General features: G+C 44.1%; 1 long non-coding RNA gene across 2 annotated transcripts in view; it reads left to right on the forward strand.

Annotated features, from left to right (window-relative positions):
- The window catches only part of LOC128122224 (uncharacterized), a 133029-nt gene that overhangs the window by 68650 nt on the left and 45219 nt on the right, over nt 1-19160 (forward strand). For both annotated transcript variants that reach the window (XR_008222363.1, XR_008222362.1), the window contains one exon: nt 1034-1242. This is a non-coding gene — a long non-coding RNA (uncharacterized LOC128122224). The remainder of the gene's footprint in view (nt 1-1033; nt 1243-19160) is intronic.

The following is a 19160-nucleotide window of genomic DNA, read 5'->3' on the forward strand; positions in this document are numbered from 1 at the left end:
TCACTTTGGTATTTGACCAACCTATATGGTCTTTATGTCTCATGGTGGTGATCTAAAGTAAGTAATTTTTGAGGCTCCTCAGGATGCAGCAGTTTGCTGAAGTCTGTCCATTCTGTCAGGGAGAAAGCCAGAACTGGAATTTGGTACTCTTGGGTTCTAAGATCCACAAGACCATGAATCTGCAAATACATTGAATGTATTTTCAGAGTTCTGTAGAAAAAGCAGCAGGATGAATATGGCTCACTGTGGAAAGCTGGTTAACACACTTTTACCTTCAGACATTTTGGGGGAGACAGGTTCATCAGTAACGTGCTTGCTGCACAAGCGTGATGACCTGAGTCCCATCTCCGGCACATGTGTTCATGTATTTCCAGTGCGTAGGAGGTAGAGACAGGAGGACCCCTGGGGCTTGCTGGCCGGCTAGTCTGCCTGAATCTGTGAGCTTCAAGATAAGTGAGAAATCATGTCTCAAAATATAAGGACAACAAATTGAGGAAGACCCCAGTGTTGATCTTTGGCCTCCAAATGTAGACATATACATGCATACTCTGATGCCCTAACACTCCTCCACACATATTAAAAAAGTCATAGAATAAATACAGAGAGTTATTTTTGATATTTTTACCTTAACACTAGAGGAAAACTAACTCTAGTGTTAAAGCTTAAAATAGGGTCTATAAAGCGCTTTCTGTTGTCAGCTGGCTAATCCCGAGCCTCAGAAATCTCACTTCATTTCTGCGTTGCGTTTGCTTACTTGAAAACTTTGAGGAATACCGTGTTCTTTTCAGTCACCAACATTCACCTCTCAGCTTGTACACTTAACAAGACATGCCATGAAAAACATTTGGGGCTTGAAAACAGCATGGTATCAAAACACCTAAAGCAAACATCCTTTGAATATGCAAGAGCAATTTAGGGGAAAAGAAAACACACTTGTAAACCCAAATAAGCACAAAACCACAAAAAGAGGGAAGGGAGCAGACTTCTGTTGCAAATGGCTCCTTCATGAATATCTCTTTCCTTCCTTCCTCAGGTAAGTGTGGTGGGGCCCTTGGAGATCTGTAGGAGCAGTTGCAAGGGGCCCCTGTAGACCAGCATTCCCCAAGCTGCAGCATCTGTGCCAAGCAAGAAATCGATAATGTTTCACACACTGCGTGGCCGAGGTGTAGAGCTGCCGGCTACAGCTGAACGTAATGGCGACCCTTTATCACTCTATGAAAGGAGACTCCATAGAAGATGATGGTAGGTTTCTGTTGGATTGTTAGCACCTCATGACCAGCTTCCTTTTGTTTGTTTACTTATTTATTTTTTTCTGAGACAGGATTTCTCTGTGTAGCCTTGGCTATCGTGGAACTCTCTTTGTAGACCAGGCTGGCCTTGAACTCACAGAGGTTCGCCTGCCTCTGCCTCCCAAGTGCACTACCATTTCCCAGCTTGCTCTTAATCCTTTTTAGAAGGATGTAGAAGTATGGCAGCCAGTTCAGGGACTTCTTACCAGAACAGAGGCGCTGTCACCACGGCAGGTGGCTAGTAGTGACTGGAGTGACAGTAACAATGGCAGCATCTAACGCACATGGAGCAGCTACTCTCTGCAGGACACTAAGTGGTAGTTTGCTGCCAGAGGTGACTTTAGTGTTAGCCTGTGGGGCACATATGGAAATGTCTGATGACTTTTTTTGTGTGTAATAATGGGCAAGATAGTGGTCTGTAGATGAAGTGTTGATCCTACCTAATGACTATAAGCCAGGGATGCTGGGGCTGGACAGACAGCTCAGTAGTTAAGAACACTGGCTGTTCATCCAGTGGACCCAGGTTCAGTTCCCAGCACTCATGTGGCACCTCACAACCATCTCTAACTCTGGTGCCAGGACATCCAGTGCCTTCTTCTGACTTCTGCAGGTACTATACTCAAGTGGTGCACATACGTGACTCAGTCCCCTTTCCATAGAATAAAACAAATATTTAAAAATGCAATTAAAAAGCCGGGCAGTGGTGGCGCACGCCTTTAATCCCAGCACTCGGGAGGCAGAGCCAGGCGGATCTCTGTGAGTTCGAGGCCAGCCTGGTCTCCAAAAGCGAGTTCCAGGAAAGGCGCAAAGCTACACAGAGAAACCCTGTCTCGAAAAACCAAAAAAAAAAAAAAAAAAAAAAAAAAAAAAAAAATGCAATTAAAAACAAAAGCCAGGCATGCTGGTAGGAACTCTGGAGACTGGGGCTGCAGCTGAACTGCTACAGTGTTTGTCTAGCATCACAGAGTTCCGGGCTCAATCCCTAGCACGGTATAAACTAGACACGGTGGCACATGTCTATAATCCTGGCTTTTGGGAGGTAGAGGCAGAATAATAGGCCTGGGATCCTTAAGACTCTGTTTCCAAAACCAAACCAAACAGAAAAACTACCTTTAGTGCATAGTACAGAGTCACTCCCTCCCAAGTGTCTGATGAAGATTATCCCACCCAAAATATGGATGGTGTCAAAGTCTGGGTGAACTTACAGCAGGCAGACTCTTACATATATTTAACCTTCAAAAGAGCTGTCAGGTCATATTATTGTCATTCCCATTTTAATAGAGAGTATTTAAGTCTAAGGAAATTAGCTGTAATTGTTTCAGCTTTGGGCACACTCAAATTTCTTACTTACTTTTCGTTCTGTGGTCATTGCAAGTATTTGAGATTTGTTCACTGTCTGGGGAATGATTCCCTTAACTGTAGTCTCAAGCCGACTGATCCAGCCACCATTCTATTGTGGCTGGAGCATGGGCCACAGATATATACTGTCTACGAAAGTAATGAAAAGTTGACTTCACCATGAGATAAGCAGCCAGTGAGACAGTGGGACTCTATACTGATTGAAAAATACTTTTTCCATGCACAGTCGCTAGGCTGTTTTCCCACATCCTGTGTTCTTCCTGGTGTCTGATAGTGGTGTGGCACACACCACTGAGAAAACAGGGGCTTGGATGTCATGAGAATCAGACAGAGTCAGTCCCCCTACAACAATGTTAGACAGAATTAGGTCATAGAATTCCAAGAGTGTTGGGTCCTTTGGAAGACAGTTTCTGTTTTTCTTCTTTCTGTTCTGATAAATGCCAAACTCCTTGTCAAAATGTTAATGACTAGACAGCAAAATTAGACTGTGTCTTCTGAGTCATTTCTTTGCTGGTCTGGATATTTGATTTAAATTTTGGAAAATTATTATTATTATTATTTTTTTTGTGTGTGTGTGTGTACATGTGCACATGTGGACGTCAAAGAACAACTTTTGGGAGTTGGTTCTCTTCTTCTACTATGGGATCTGGGACTTGAACTCAGGTCTTCAGCCTTGTGCGGCAAGCATTCTTCCTCACTAAGCCATGCTGCTGGCCCGGAGTTGGAGGTCTGACCAGGTCCTTTTCTTCTGCTCTGTCAGTTTCGATCTGGATAGTCTCTATTATTTTTGATTTTTGCACAATCCTTTCTGTTTATATTCCCCCCCTCTCTTATATTTCTTATGCTCCCTTCTGCTCATGTAAAATGTGGAAGGAGGAACATTCGTGAGAATGGTTCAAATAATTAGACCCCTCAGCTAGGCAAATCTACGTATTTGTTCCAAAAGGGGCGGGCCAAAGATGTCTTCAGTACAATACAGAGTTGGACTTTGAAGTCTTTTGTGAGTGGAAGTTTCCTATAAGTTCTTGAAACATAAAGAGAGCACAACCAAGATTAAATCCAATTATTATTTTTCCTTCCTCACAATAAAAAAGCCCCTTTCTGTCTTCAGTAACTACTACTTTACCCTACTGTGAATAAATATTTTTTAAAAATTACTGTTATTTAAAATAATTGAATCTGATTCTCATAGACATTAGTTATCATGGATACAGGGCCAATTTGTTACTGTGAGAGATACGAAAGTGTTGCCTCTGTCCAAGTGGAACTTGACACTTTGTTGGAAAGTGAGTGACTAGATATCTAGTTATCCTTACACAAGCCGTATCAGCGATCTGTTATTGTGTAACAAGTTACCCCAAGTTTCTTATTGTGTAACAAGTTACCCCAAGTTTCGAGGCTTGGGCTCATATCTGTAATCATGGATGGCTTCTGTAAGAAAGGAGTCTGACCTGGGCTTCCTTGGTCCTCTGTGACAAGATTTACAAGAAGGCTGAAGTCAGGATCTAGGGTCTCTAGTTCCATTTGAGGCCTCAACTACAGAAAGATACACTTCTCAGCTCATCCATGTGGCTGTTGAGAGGGTGCAGTTTTGATAGTTTTTGTTTGTTTGTTTGTTTGTTTTTTCGAGACAGGGTTTCTCTGTGTAGCTTTGCGCCTTTCCTGGAACTCGCTTTGGAGACCAGGCTGGCCTCGAACTCACAAAGATCCACCTGGCTCTGCCTCCCGAGTGCTGGGATTAAAGGTGTGCGCCACCACCGCCCAGCTAGTTCTGATAGTTTTGGTCTGTGGGTCTTGCTGTCTCACTGACCTGCTGGTTCGAGCCACCCTTGGTTCCTGCGTGTGGGTCTCAACACTATAGCTTGCTTCATGGAAAAGGAACTCTGAGAAGGCGGTTGAGAGAAGTTGGTAACTAAATGAAATAAATAAATAAATAAATAAATAAATAAATAAATAAATAAATAAATAAATAAATACATAAATAAATAAAATAAACTGGCTCAGCAGGTAGCAGTACTGGCTGCCATGCCTGAGGTTCTGAGTTCGACTTCTGGGACCCACACGATGGAAAGAGAATTAACTCTTACAAGTTTCCCTCTGACCTTCACACATGCACTCTAGTGCAATTATGTGCTGTGGCATGTGTGTGACACACACACACACACCAATAACTATATAATACATGTAAAATTTATAGTTATGTAAACTGATTTTGAAAGTAGCAGCTTGATCATCTCTGTGTGTGTTGCTTTGCTTAGAGGAGAGCCATTCTATCCAGCTCACACTCCAATTGCATTCTCCTAGGGCTCGGGTACCAGGAGATCCTGGGGCTGCATCAGAAGCTGCCTCTTCCATGGGGTTTAAGACGGAGTGTTGAAGAGAGGAGAAGAAGCTGTGAGTCCCTAAGCTCAGGGAATGCTAAGGAAATCTCAGTTTTGCTGGCCTGCTGGCATAGGCTTGTAATCCCAGCGGCTTAAGTTGAGTTGAAGCATAAGGATAACAAGTTCAAGTCCAGCCTTGTCAACTTATCAAAATTGTCTCAACATTCTGAAAAAGAAAAGTAGAGTAGAGAGTATAGGGTAAAGATAGAATGCTTGCCCAGCATTCATGAGATCCTAGATTCGATTCCTAGGGCTGAAAAAAAAGAGTGATTAAAAGAATTATTTTCTGACTATCCTGGGAATGAATTGCTCTAGAAGGGTTTGACACTTTCTCTGGGATTTGTAGAAAACCCAGACTTGATCTGTAGTCTTGGAAGGCTAACCACCTCAGGTATAATGTCCCTAATTGTGGTGACAGATGAAGGCTTCCTCAGTGTCTCCAAGCTCATGTTAATAGTCTTTGTCTTAGAAAATATTTTGGGTCTAAAAGTCAATTAATTATTTATATAGTCACTCACTTTATGTATCTGTCAATGCTGAATAGTGGAGCTCAAAAGTGATTTGCCTTTGAGGGGGTATATAATAAAACTACATCAGGAGTAAGGGATACCTTTGTGACCTTTCCTCAGTGGAAAGGGTACCCAGGAGTGGGTACCATTGTGTGCAGAGGTAGGCAGGGTGTTTAAATCCTCCTTTACCCATCTATTTTTGTATAACCTAAGGATAAAGAGCTGGGTTTTATATTTATATTTATTTATTAATGTTTGGACAAAAAACAAGAGAAGAATAATATTTTGTGACACATGAAATAAAAGGAAATTTAAACTTTAGTTCCTATCAAGCGATATAGGACAACAGCCACATCTACTTTTGTCCTGTTTGCTATTGTAAGAATAGTGGCCATTCATATGTGGATACATAATTACCAATGTGCTGTGCTGGTATCTGTGTGTGTGTGTGTGTGTGTGTGTGTGTGTGTGTGTGTGTGTGTGTGTGTGCTACCAGAGCTTATTAGAAGAGGATGGGGCCCTCATGAATGGTGTTAGTGGACTTACAAGAAACCCTCAAAAGTTGACTCTTCCCTTCTGCAATGTGAGGACATAGAAGCTAACACATGGGAGAACTCAGGTCATTATCAGGAATAGCATCTGCTGACTCCTTGCTTTTGGACCACTCAGCCACCAGAGGTGTGAGGAAGTGATTTATACTGTTTATGTCTCTGGCATTCTTTCTAAGCAGCTCAAATAGGTCAAGCCATTGTTTGTGACTACTTCAGCTAAAATGGCTACATTGAACAGTTGCCATAGAGACTGTATGTCTCAAAAGCCTGAAATATTTACTACTTGGCCCTTCCAGAGAAGGTTCATCTGCCTCTGGCCTAGGGGAAAATTAGTATCACTGTACCATACTGGAGCATCAGATTGGAGCATTGGGATTACAAAGAGGCTGTGTGGGTCATCACCAGGACAAGTAGAAGGTTTTTCAAAGCAGCAGGAGAAAAGAAAGAACATGATATTTCAAAAGCCAGGAGCTGTTCATCTTTTCTTTTGAGACAGCATCTTTCATGGTCTTGGAACTCAACAAGTAGGCAAGGCTTGATGGCTAGTTACATCTACCGGTTCCCACATTCTCAGTCCTGGGATTCCAAGTGTGCACTACCATGCCTGCCCTTTTGGGGTCCAGGTCAGGTCTTTGTGCTTGTCCGGCAAGTTTTCTCTCCAGCAACTCTCCTCAACAGGTTTCAGTAGGTTAGGGGATCATCACTGTGGGCAGTCGTGGTGATCCACAGAGGGTCACAAAAGTATAACAGAGACTAAGACACTCATGGTGTTGATGGTGGTGACAGGTGAGGTGAGAACAGGAGATGTACTTTTTTGGCCAGTTGGTGAAAATGCAGCTACAAGAAATGTTTTAGAACAGCGGTTCTCAACCTTCCTAGTGCTGCGACCCTTTCATACAGTGTCTCATGTTGTGGTGACCCCCCCCCCCAACCACAAAATTACTTTTTGTTGCTACTTCATAACTGTAATTTTGCTACTGTTATGCACTGTAATGTAAATATCTGCATTTTCTGATGGTCTTAGGCGACCCTGTGGCAATGTTGTTCAACCAGGTTGAGAACTGCTGTTTTAGACTGTCAGAGAGATGATCCAAAGCTGAGGTGGATCTGATATCTGGGGCTGACTCAATACAGGGTACAGTTCTAATGAGTCCACGGAAGCTGACCTGAGACCAATACAACAGGTTGCATCTTTGCTTTAAAGTGACTGCTCCATCAAATAGTAGCCAATACAAAGAGAAGTTTCTTTGACAGTGGATAAGAACACACACACACACACACACACACACACACACACACACACACACACAAATATTCTTTATATATATATTCTTTACTACATATATGTATATACATATATGTATATATGTGTGTGTATACACACACACACATACACACATATATGTGTAGTTAAGAATAAAAGCAGCTGATAGGCATGCATGCACTCTGTCAGCCCACAGAGAGGTGATGGCCTTGTTGTAGGATGTCTTTCTGTATGCTGTGAACATGTGTTTCTCTGATTGGTTGATAAATAAAGACACATTGGCCTATGGCAGGGCAGGATGGAGCCAGGCGGGAAAATCCAAGAGAGAAAGGAGAGGGAAGGAGATGCAGCCTGCCGCCCAAGGAACAACATGCCAGTAGATCAGTAAGCCATGGAACACATGGCAAAACATAGATGAATAGAAATGGATTAGTTTAAGTCTTAAGAGCTAGCTAGCAAGAAGCTTGAGCCATAGGCCATCAAGTTTGTAACTAATATAAGCCTCTGTATGTTTACTTGGGTCTGAGCGGTTGCAGGACTAGGCGGGACACAGGAAAACTTCCAGCTACATGGCCTGACACTTTACTATGTTAAAACGAGAAGGTCTGAGCAGACCATGAATCAATCTTTAATCAAAATCACATCCCATACCCTAATTCAAAAGCAAACAACATGAGCTCACCTCACCTCTGGCTCTAGGAACATCTGGCCAAGCAACCAACATCCATGTGAATGATGACCCAGCTCCTTGGTGGACTGTGCCTTTCTGCTGCATTATGCAGAGGTCCCCCAGAACTGCAGCATGACAGTTCCTGGAACTCACTAGGAAAGGGGTCTCCGGCCATGAAGCACGTGGGGAGGTGGGGCAGGGAGGTAATGGTTTTCACCGGATCCTTTTTTATATTTTATTTAGATTAAGTTCTTCTCAGCAGGGTGATTTCTTAATTAGAGCCGCCCAGCCAGGCAGCCCTCTAGCTCCGACCCTCCACTGCCTTCTAAGGTTTCATGAGGGACCTTGTCCAGCCTTATTTCCTGAGTTCTAATATTTGAATAGTATGCAGTGGATTTCAATGGGAGGAAAAGACATGTAATTTAATCATCTTTATTAGATTTTGCCCGTGGATGGGGAGAGGAGGAGGAAGGAGAAGGGACATGGGTCCTCCCTGGATTTTCTTTTTCTGTACCTTTCTTCCAGGAGTCAAGGAAGGAAGAAAATCATTGCCTCCCCCAACCCTCTTTTTAAAAATAAAGACACTAAATGGAAACATTAAGCCAGAAAGAGGAGTCCGTAGGAGGCAGGACGTTCCAAGGTCTGATGGAGCCATTCATGTAAACAGAGTATGCAGTTCCTTTGCTGGTGACCTGGATCCGGAGTGTGATGGCTCTGAAGTCCCTTGCCCTCTGCACTACAGCAGAAGCTGCAGGCAGACAAACTCAGCAAACCTAAGGACCCTGCACACCGATCCCGTGGCCTGTGGGCGGCGTGGCCCCCAGGACAGCTGTGAATGAAGCCCAACACAAGATCAGAGGCTTACTTAAAACATTATGAAAAATGGGTTTCCTTCCCTTCCTCCCTCCCTCCCTCCTTCTCTTCCTCCCTCCCTTCCTTCTTTTTTTTTCTTAAGCTGATTGCATGGCAAGCCTGAGCTTTGAACATGACTGTTATGTCACCAAGTCCAAAAGTGGGACTCCATAGGATGCTGTTTTGCCTGATCTTAACTGACCCGGGTCTAGCCACTCTCAAAGGAAGAAAATAAGCTGGTAGTAACAGAGAAAGACAAGATGGAAGTTAGCATACCGTGCTAGAGGAGCATAAAGAGAGGTGGGCCACCTTGCCACCAGGGAAAGAGGGTGCCGCCGGTGGGATGGGAAGTGGGGCAGCAATAGACCAAATCAAAAGGACATCGTGGAGGAAATAATTCTACTGGAGACACTTCCGTGGCTCACCCCATACAAAAAGAATCATGTTGCTACAGTTGGAGAGATGGCTCAGTGGCACCAAGTCTGGTGACCTCAGTTTGATTCCTGGGACCCCACATAATAGAAGGAGAGAACCAGCTACTGCAAGCTGTTCTCTGATTTCCTCCACACAGACAAAAATAAATACACAAATAAGTGGGGGCGGGGAGGACAGTCTTTAAAGAATTGGATTGCTAATTCTTTCAGATGACATGCAAAATGACTCCCTCCAGCCTATAATCCCCATCCTGTTAATCTTTCCTCAGTTGAAAATGATAGAAAAGAAGTTACTCATTGACAAGATTTTAAGATCCATATTCCCACTGCTCCATTCAAATGAAGCAGGACCTAGGATTTTCAAACCGATTATATCACAGATAAAAATCAACACCGACCATCTTTATCCAGAGACATGGAGTACCATTATAATTTTTTTCCTGTCTCTGTGTGTAAGAAATTGTCAGCCTGTTTAGATTGCCTCACAGCAGGGGCAGAACATTGTTCACCACATCCATTTTAGGGTGGCAGCAGGGGAATTGAGTTAAGAAATATAATTCTGTCTCTAAACAAGAGAAGGGAAGCATTCTCCTAAGCTTAGGAAGGACTCTGGCTAGCACACCCTGTGTATAAGCTGATTTGGGGCCTTACATTGTTAAAAATACTTGAACTGAGAGTCTTATTTACATATCAGATATCTTCGTTAACTAATTATATGAGCAGAAAACGTATTTTCATAACAATTAGTTTGATAAAAAGTTGTCCTTGGTCCTACAGATAGCCTACTTATTTTAAATTTATGAAGGTGGTATTCTGAGAAAGCCCAACACACAGCCCTAATTTTAACAATTCCTTACACTATAGCTACAGAGGATATGTTGTCCTAGCCAGTGTTACCAGGACGGTTGTCTCCAGATCCAAAGGAAACTGAAAAATAATAGCCTCCTGCCCACCCGTTCACCCTACGGTACAGTTTACCTACAGAGCTCAGTGGGTCTGTGTCCTACTTTCCTGTCCAGTAACTACGATAAAACACCCCGACAAAGAGCAATTTAGGGGACAAACAGTTTATTTAGCTCCTAACTCCAGGCTATAGCCCATCATTGTGGAGAAGTCAAAGAAGAAACTGGAAGCTGCTGGTCCTCCTCAGTCAAGGGCAGAGAGAATGAATGCGTGCTTGCTTGGATCCAGCTAGGTTTTTCTACTCTTATACGGTCTAGAGTCTCATACCAGCAATGGTGGCACCCACTAGCAGGCGGATTCTTCCCACATCAGTGAAGATATGACAGTCCCTCACAGACATGCCCACAGGGCAGCCTGCTCGAGATGGTCTCTGGCTGAGACTCTCAATGACTGATGGTTAAGTTGATAATAAAAAGTAACCATAGCAGTCTGGGATATGGTCTTTGATTTTAAAAACTCAAATGGCAAATTCAAAGACAAATTACTCTGCAAATCTTAGGAGAGCTCTCCCTCTTATTTCCAGACACTCTGTCTTGCTTGCCATGCTGTTCCATTAAAGACTCCATTGGTAAAGAGGCACCCGAGTCTTGTTCTGGACTCCATCTGCTTTCCTGATTTTCCTAGGGTTCGAGGCAGATTGGGTTAATGTTCTTTTAGTTAGAAGTGGGAAGGGAATGGGATTTTGATCAATGATTGATTTAATAGGTCAATGAATCAAATATTGGCATGTTTAGATATTTGAGTTACTGACCTAAACATACACATAATATTTAAATGCAAAATTGATTCATCTTTTCTGTATTTAGAGAAAAATCCTATTTACAACCCTTCTGCTGAGGAGAAAGCACTTTTTTTTTAATCTCTTGTGTTTGATTCACACCTTATTAAAAAAGGCCAGGAATGATGGCACAAACTTGTTACTCCCCACAGGCTGAACACAGGCTGACCCCTGGGACTTGCTGGCCTGCCTTTCTAGCCTACAAGACAGGCTCCAAGGCAGTGAGAGACACTGTTTTAAAAGCAGTGGATGGTACCTAAGGGACAAGACCCAAGCTTGTCCCCTAGCCTCCACGTACATGTGTGCACACATACCACACACCAGTGCACGTAAAAATGAACATAGACAACCACAATTGCAGAAGAGTTTAAACGTGAAATACTACACAGTGACTTTGCCTGAATGAAACCTCAGGTTTCACTAGCATGTTTCAGCAGAGATGACATGGAGGTGGTTGGTATCAAGGCAAGTGGCACATGGTGCACATCCCAGGCTTAGCCCTATGGATATATTGAAAAACCTTTTTAGCCTTTCAAAGGCAATTAACCCAAATTGTCTTTACCTGCTCATTCTGCATGTCTTGGTGACTGATATAATCACTAAGGACTTGCCATGTTACAAAGAAAGCTTCTGGAATCAGGATGAATTGTCTCTGTTCGTTTTAATCGTAGCTATGATGCACCCACGGCCAGGCATTATGCAAGGTCTGGCTTCGATTAGCCCCTGGCTGGGAGGCTGAGCTAATTTGGTGCCCGCAATCATGTCTGCCCCGATGGCATTCTGCTCCCTCCAGGACATGTCCTTCTACTTGTTTTTCTCAGATAGGAGCCATGACTGTGTTGGACCATCTATATTTTCTTGCCCCGGGCTTCTAATGACGCAAGTTGGTGAGACAACTGGCTGGGATTAGGGATATGATCTATGACCTTGAAACAACATGAAATTGACTGACATCGAGGGGGTCCATCCTAGGAAAATCATAAGTACAGGAATGCATGACCCCAAACTGTTCCAAAGTGGGCTCACTACCAGAATCAGAAAGACAAACAAACAAACAACTATAAACAAACAAACCTTTTAAAAGTGCAGTGCTTTTCTTGGGGTGTTGCCCAGCCTTGGGGTTCAGAGTAGCAGTGTTCATGCCTTGTGAGAACTGAGGGACCAGCCTGGGATTCCATGCTGCAGAGGCTGGTCAGCTGCCTGTCAAAACAAACCACTGTGTAGTTGTAAATAAGAGGGAGTTGGGGCTGGAGAGAGGGCTCATGGGTAAAGTGCTTGCCCTGCAGGCGTGAGGACCTGAGTTTGGTGTCCAGCATCCGTGTTTGAAAAACGAAACAGGACAGAGTGCAGCAGTGTCATTCACCTGTAAGTCCAGCCCCGGCGAGTTGCGGACAGAACTGGCCACCCAGGCTAGCCGAATCATTGAGCCCCTGCTTCTGTGAGAGGCCCTGCCTCATCATAAAATTGCCGAAGACTAAATTTAATAATAGAAAAGTGTATGAGAATTCTTCCTGCTACAGTCCTTGGTTTCTACAAGTGTGAAATCACATCAAAATAAAAATGTTTTTAAAAAGCAAGATTTAGAAGACTGAGGTAGACAGTCCTTGTTTACCTCTGCATGAAGTATCCATACTACGACACATGTGCACACTCCCATACATTTGCACACTCATATAAGAGTGGGTAGCGGGCAGTATCACACACCTTTAATCCAAGAATTTGGGAGGCAGAGGCAGATGGATTACTGTGAATTCGAGGCCAGTTTGGTCTACAAAGCTAGTCCCAGGACAGCCAGGACTGTTACACAGAGAAACCTTGTTTCAATATGTGCCCCTGCACCCCAGAAAAGAGTGGGTGGCTGTATCGGTAGATTGGTGAGGGAATGGGTTTCTTCCTTTGCTGTAAAGACAGCTGAAGTCCCAGGTTTGGGCTTATGTTACTGTTTGACCCCCAGAGAACCACAGAAGAGATGGTACATTGAAAATAAATCAATCCAATCCATTTTGAGATCATATGTTATGAAATCCTTTCTGCTAATGCCTCTGGATGCTTTCTATCAGCAGAGAGAGGCATATGCCATGGCTGCTTTGAAGTCACTCTGTGCCTTTAGGTTTACAAATAATATGTGTGCTAGGCAGCTGCTGTGTTTGTGTATTTGGGGAGTTGGGGTCTACAGAGGCAGGGCTGGCTGCTCATCATTAGTGAGTACCCTTTCTCTCTTCCTGAGTCAGGGTGCTTAGCTGTGAAGCCACAGGAGACTAGAGGTGCAGAGGTTGAAACCGGAAGAGGAGGAAGTGAACAGTGGGAGAGTAACCAATCCCATCAGCGGGGGCAGGTGCAAATCTCCCATGTGACTAGGTAACTCTGGGACAGCCTTGCAAAGGGAAGCAAGGAAAGGTGATTTCCGCAGGTCCCCGACATCCCCTCCTGCCTGCTTTCCTCCTCCTCCCAGCTGCTGTTGGCAAGAAATAATTGAAAGAATGTCGTATCAAACCCCAAGAAGAAAGAACCCCTGCCAGCCTCGCCCATGACCCTCAACTCCAATTCTGCCTGGACTGTTTTTATTTAACATAACTGACTGAGGTGCAGGTCCCATATCAAAGGACAGAGGAATAACACCGGGTCCTGGGCTGGTGGGGGGAGGGCTTTAAGTCCCCACAGATGTCAGTCAAACACCAGCTGAGATTCCCCACCTCCTTTACTTGGCCCTTCTGGGGAAATACAGAGTACATAGCCAGAAATCCCTTAGTGCTCAGTGGCTGCTCTTCCTTGCATGATTTATTATAGATATTAACTCTATGTATTTGATCTGATTATCTCCTGAGTTTCTGCTTGCTAATGTGTTAGAACATGTGCTTTTGGGAAGCTGGAGAGAGACAAGTGGTTAAGAGCACTATTTGTTCTTTCAGAGGATCTGAGTTTGGGTGCCAGCACCTCTGTCTGGCCACTCACAACCCTCTGTGACTTGAGGGAATCTGACACTGTCTTCTGGTCCCCATGTGTACCCGTTCCACATGAGACATGCACTCATACAGACACATACACATTTAAATATATGTACTCTTTATATATGAAAAGATAAGCCTCATTTTATTTATATATATATATATATATATATATATATATATATATATATAATTATTTCAATGTTCCTCACAAAGTTCATTAAAAAAGCAGACTCTGTGTCTTACAGTCAGTACAGGGGAGGGCTGAGTTAGAAGGAAGAGCCAGCATTCTCCATATGAGTGTCTTATGTGTCTGAAAGTGTAATGCTTTTATTTTGTTTGCCATTTGCTTTTACAGACAAGGATGTGGAGTTCGGGTCTTTGCTAGCCAAATAGGGGTGGGGACATGCAAGGAAAAAGCACTCCAATTTGTTAGGATAAAGGATGGGTCTCAGATTTGCACAGAATCAAGGTATACCGGTACCCATGGTGGCTACATGCTTTTGTTCTTGTTTCAACCTGTTGCAGACTTAGGAAAAGTCAACTATCTTTCTCCTCCATTTCCAGGTGCAGGAAGAGAAGCCTGGCAAGGGAAAAAGTCTTCCCTCTTGATTGTTTAGGGGAAAAGGGAGTCTGCTTGCATCACAGATATGTATCTCTTATTAGAGTGTGTATGTGAGTGATGTGTGTATGTGTGTGTAGATGCATGGCAAGGTGATGTTGAAGGCAGAGGATCACTTTATAGAGTCAATTCTCTCTGTCCATCTTTACATGGATTCTGCAGATCCAACTCGTGATGCTAGGTTTGTGCAGACTATCTTTACACCATGAGCCATCTTGCTGGCTTCGCTATTTCTTCATGCTCTTGAAGTCACCTTAGAAATGTCTGAGGTAACTGTGTTGGAACTGAGCATTTCTGATGTCTGTTCTGTTTTCTGCCTTGGTTGGCAACACTTTCTTTAATTTCCAGGGCTTCCCGAGAGGACCAAAGGTGGTCATCCGACATCTGTGTTTCTGAGTTGTTCTGGTCTACCAATTCCCACTAAGTTATTCCTCTGAAAATTTCCAGGAGCTCTGAAGAATGGAGAACCTCCAGAAGGGTTAAAATCCAAAGCCAGCTGGAGCAAAGGCACCTTTAGTTTGTATTCCTTGTGAAGTCTTGATGCTGAGTTGCTATTCTTCTTGTTTACCAAATCCTAGTGGTTTTTATGTGGAGGAAGTGGAATCAGGGGCCAGTAGACTATTGGAGGTGGAGGACATTTGCAAAATTCCTGTCCCAGTCTTTAATTTTTCATTCATCTTTGCAAATTTTCTGCAAAGCAACCTCTAGTATATATTAACTCATTGACTGGCTCATTCAGTCATTCAACCGTGTATCCATGACATGCTTCAAGTAGATTTAGAGGGAATATTATCCTTACAAGGCACCTTGTTCTCAAGTTTGTCTGCCTCCCCTTCTGTAGGCCCTGCCAAGCTTTTGAGAGGGTGTGTTTGTGAGAAAGTGTAGACAAGGTACAAGCTCTCTTTTACAGGGTCATCTGAGACCCTTGGAAAACCCAGGAATTTACATTATGATTCATAACAGTAGCAAAATTACAGTTATGAAGCAGCAATGTAAATAATTTTGTGGTTGAGGGAGGGGTCACCACAACCTGAGGAACTGTATCCAGGGGTCGCAGCAGCTGGAGGTTGAGAACCACCGCTCTAAGTGCTGTCTGTCCGAGTATGTCGTCATAGCAACAGAAAAGACACTAGCATCCCAGCTTGTGTGGTGATAGCCCACTACAGTTCACGGAGATCGTTCATGTGGTACAGCACAGTGAGAGCTGGCTGGATGATGGGCAGACACGAGTCCAGTGGTGATTTCTGAGGCCTTGGACATGTGACACATTCACTAGAAAGTGAACCATGCTCACAATCGTGTCTGTGACCCTGTCCCTAGTGATCAGATGATCTGACGTGGCAGTTGGGGAGAGCGCTGGCCTCTTGTTCACTTGGCTTGGTCCTACCATTGTGTTGTTTGGAGCCTGAGTGGCCCTCAAAGCCCCACACACTGAAGGCTTCATTGCTAGCCTGTGTTGTGACTGGGAGGTAACGTGACTTTTAGGAGGTGGAACCTAGTACAAGCAAGTTAGATCACCGGGGCATGCCCTGGAACACGACATTTGGATTCTGGCCCCTTCCTGGTTTTCTTTGCTTCCTGGTTTGCATGAGGCAAGCAGCTTTGCTTTACTACTGATTTCCCACAGTGGTGCTTGACTTTGTCACAGGTTTCCAAGCAATGGGTCAGGTGTCATGGTATGCACCTGGGATCCCAGCACAGTTGGGATCCCAGCACTCCCAAGAGCTGCCGCTGCCACTGCTGCTGCCGCCACTGCCAACACCACACAATACCACCACCATCACCACACTACCACCATCACCACACTACCACCACACAATACCACCACCATCACCACACTACCACCACCACCACCACCACCACCACCACCACCACCACCACACAATACCACCACCATCACCACACTACCACCACCACCACCACCACCACCACACAATACCACCACCATCACCACACCACCACTACCACCACCACCACCATCACCACACCACCACCACCACCACCATCACCACCACCACCACCATCATCACCACCACCACCACACAATACCACCACCACCACCACCACCACCACCACCACCACCACCACCACCACACAATACCACCACCATCACCACACCACCACCACCATCATCACCACCATCACCACCACCACCACCACCACACCACTACCACTACCATCACCACTGCCACACCACCACCACCACCACCAACAACAACAAATGGAATCAGTTGAATATGGGCGAAAAACTCTGCAACTATAAGCCAAACAAACCTTTTCTTTTCTTAAATTGATTTTGATAAGGTATTTTATTACAGAGACAGAAATAAGACTTATGAAATATGGTTTTCCATCTGGTTCACTCTGTGTTCAGAAAGCCAAACCAAACAGTAGCTTAAAATTAGAAAACAGGTGGCTGGAATGATCCGGTCTGATGTCAACATGTCCAGTGGCTTTTGTTCCTATGGGTATCTTATTCAGAATTGGCATTCAATACAACACAGAAATACTCTCCGAATTCTCAAGTCTTGACCCTTGTGCTATTTATCATCAAATGTTATAGGATTCCTAATTGAGCTTATTTTCAGGGGAAAAAAATTGTGCCTTATTCTGTTTTCAAGGGCCCCTTCAAACCCATTTAACTTGGTGAGTGATGTATGCTCTTCTGTGGATGTTGTTTAGTTTCATCTTAAAAAGAAAAGACAGCTACCGAGTAGGACTTGACATGTCCACAGCTTCAGCCTGCTTTAGCTGCTGATGAGACCCAATTGTAATGAACAGGCAGGTGACATCTCTCAGCCAAGTTGGTCATTCTTTGATATACACCCACATGCACACATTCTAGGTTTGAAAAAAAGCCTAGAGCACTTTTACCATTAATTTAAAAAACCCAGTGTTCCTGTTAAAGGAAATTTAATACATAGGGTTCTTGATGAGGGAATACCTTTCTGTATGCTGTAAATATGTGTTGCTCTGATTGGTTGATAAATAAAATCGTTTGGCCTATGGCAAGGGTGGGGGGACACCAACCTGCCATCTGGGGAGCAGCATGTAATGGAACATGGGTAGAGCCACAGAAAATGTAATGGCACACAAGTAAAGCCACAGAAAACATGGCAACATATAGATGAACAGAAATGTGCTGAGTTTAAGTGTAAGAGCTAGTCAATAGGAAGCCTGAGCTAATGGTTGAGCAGTTTTAATTAATATAAGCCTCTGTGTGTTTACTTGGGTCTTAGCAGCTGCAGACCGGGTGGGGCACAGGAAAACTTCCAGCTACAGGTTCTGAATCATTTACAGTTAAATCTTCAAAATATGAGTCTCTAAGGAGCAACTAGTGTCTAAGAAATCTTAACACACACACACACAGAGGCACACACAGAAACACACATGTGTATGCATGCATATGTGTGTGTGTGCTTGTAAATTTCTTCAAAACAGATGTTGTAGTCTCGGTGTACTCACAGTGTCAACAGGAGTGAACACCTCACCCTCCCGTTGCAGGAGGGAAGACATGAAAGTGGAGATGGGGAGATGAACGTGCCAAGAAGCACTGACCTCAGCCTCTACAGACACGAACATAGCCCATGCTTCCAGGTCTCTACTTAGCAATGTCTCACAGTCAAGGGAGCCGCAACTTTTCCATTCTGAAGGTGTGCTGAGGTTGGCAGAGAAAACTTGCTAGCCTTCTGCAGAGAAGACCCACACAGGCAAGACCACCCCTCCCTTCCCCTCCACCCCCTCCTTTTTCCCCTTTAAAGAAAGTGGTCATAATGTGTCCTTTCATTTATAATTTTATGGCGGTCTCAATTGAACGTGTAAAGAAAGTGGAAAAATGCTAAGTTGCCATGGACGTTTGGCTTTTTGCCCACTGTACTACAATCTGCTCTCTCCCCCAGAGCAAAATGATTTCAGAGGTTCTGATAGGAAGAATGCAGCACAGAAAGGCAGGGCCTTCAGGAAAACTACTTATTTTCAAATATGATCGGTTTAGCTTTTCATATGGTGAAAAGAGAATTCCGTTGCACCCCATCACTCTTGTAACTCCCGTAAGCAAAGGCTCTCATTGGATGGCTTCTTTCACAAGTGGGGCTGCAAAGTGCTGAATAGCCAGCCAGGCATCTCTTCTGTGGCTTGCGTGTGTGTGTGTGTGTGTGTGTATGTGTGTGTGTGTGTGTGTGTGTGTGTGTCTGTGTCTGTGTCTGTGTATGTGTGTACATATCTGTACATACATGGGCACATGTGTGTGGGAGTGAGTGTGCATGGGAGTGGCGGGATATCAGGAGTCATCCTCAATAGCTCTGATTCATTGAGGCAAGGTCCATCAATCCAGCTGATAGTCAACCCAGCTGAATGGCTGACCTTCTTGGCCAGCTTGTTCTGTGGATTCCATCTTTTCTTTCTAAGGCTGGAATGACAGGTGGCAGCCACAATCACCAGCATTTACATGGACTCTGGGGAACTGGGCTCCGGCCTTCAACTATTGGCAAGCACTTTAACCAGGTCCCCAGTCTCTACTTTCTGATTTTCAGATTCTATTTTA

This window comes from Peromyscus californicus, unplaced genomic scaffold, assembly GCF_007827085.1.
Source record: "Peromyscus californicus insignis strain IS unplaced genomic scaffold, ASM782708v3 Scaffold_3__1_contigs__length_106647218, whole genome shotgun sequence".
Taxonomy (NCBI): domain Eukaryota; kingdom Metazoa; phylum Chordata; class Mammalia; order Rodentia; family Cricetidae; genus Peromyscus; species Peromyscus californicus.